Source organism: Pundamilia nyererei, unplaced genomic scaffold (assembly GCF_000239375.1).
Source record: "Pundamilia nyererei isolate P.nyererei 1_Seehausen unplaced genomic scaffold, PunNye1.0 scaffold01529, whole genome shotgun sequence".
In the NCBI taxonomy this organism is placed as follows: Eukaryota; Metazoa; Chordata; class Actinopteri; order Cichliformes; family Cichlidae; genus Pundamilia; species Pundamilia nyererei.
The window spans coordinates 1-1,484 of NW_005188930.1; the positions used below are offsets into that span (position 1 = coordinate 1).

The window sequence follows — 1,484 nt, forward strand, 5'->3', positions numbered from 1 at the left end:
CATGCATGCAGGCTTTACTATGTAGATCCCTGAGTAGCGCAGATCTGTTTTCCTCTACTCTGCAGGGTTTGTGTGGTGTTAATCCCACTGAGTGTTTCTCTGTGATCTACCGAGGCCTTGTGTTCGTACCAAAGCTATAAAACTAAGAACTAAAAAACACTGAACGCCTTTTTCCTGGAACTGCAGAATAGAAACCACAGAGCCGCTGAAGTCAAGAGGAAGGAGGTGTGTTTAACTGCTGTGATGAAACAAAAAAACATCTTAATCACACAACACTGTGCAGAAGAATGGGACACGCATCGCTTCTGTGGCTGCTCTGTAAGTACCGCATGTACTGAATGTAAAATGTGCAAATGTTGATCTTGTTGGAGCGCAGTGGATCTGGGACACAGAGATGTTTGCAGCTACAGGGAGGAATGAATTAACAACTGGATTCCACTTTAATTATATCAGTGGTCAATCCGTGCACTTTACTGAGCTGGAACAGCTGCTGCTTCTCTTTAACTAAAGGTTTCACCAGATTCAAGCTTTTACTTCTTTAAACTCTTTAGAGTTCAGATTTTCAGGTTTTTGCTGCAGACAAACCGCAGCAGGGTTTAAACGTCTACTTCACCGTCTCCAGCAAATCATGCTGTTATCTTATTCTTGTCCTTTTTTACCCATCTTACTGATGATTACCAGTCATACATGTGCTCTGTGGTCACAGGTCTTGGTAAGCATAATGTTGTGGGATAAGCTGCATTTTTAAGCAGAGGCTCCCCTCGTTTATCCTTCAAATATATGAAATAATTTAATTGTCATTTGTTCAATGTTCAGTCCAGGTTTCATGTCCAGATTTTAGCTGCTAGTCACCAGTTTAAGTTTAGTGATTTGACTTTTTTGTTTTTCCAAATTTCAACCTAGCTTGTGGCCTATTTCTCTTCTCAGTGCTGAGCTGCGTAACCTATGGAGGTGAGTGGACTCATAATTTGGCATCCAAGATGTCTTAAATGGATTAAACATGAGCTTTTCTTCAAATAAAAAAGATTTGACATCAGTGTTTTTCCTTCTGTGTAATTTGTACGTAAAAAAGTCTGCAGTGGTCAGGAAGGCTATGCAATTAAAAATAGCAGAACATTTGGGGAAATACGATCTTCATGATTGCTAGGAAATGGATATTGAAACTGATACCATTACTCAAATAAAGAAATTGTCCAGTACATAAATCACTACAGTTCAATCAAACAATGTACACTGTTTTAGCTTCAACTTAACTTTTAGACTCAGGTATATGTTGCTTAAACTGGATCCTTTACTCTGCACCACAACAAAGACCGGGATGTTTAAAAATGATTTTTTCTTTTTATCTCAAAATCTATAATCTCTCACAGCTTGTCTGACTGTGAGTCCCAGCAGCTCTCAGTTCTTTGAAGGAGCCTTTGTGTCTCTGAGCTGTGAGGAGGACGACAGCTCTGCTGGATGGACTCTGAGGAGAAACACAAGCA

The 1,484-nt window shown here is 39.8% G+C and overlaps 1 long non-coding RNA gene across 1 annotated transcript; it reads left to right on the forward strand.

Annotated features, from left to right (window-relative positions):
- The first annotated feature begins 276 nt into the window (after positions 1-276).
- Positions 277-1,400, forward strand: LOC102195309 (uncharacterized). Its single transcript, XR_312537.2, has 3 exons — positions 277-318; positions 904-951; positions 1,371-1,400. It is a non-coding gene; the product is annotated as an uncharacterized LOC102195309 (long non-coding RNA).
- Positions 1,401-1,484: the final 84 nt, after the last annotated feature.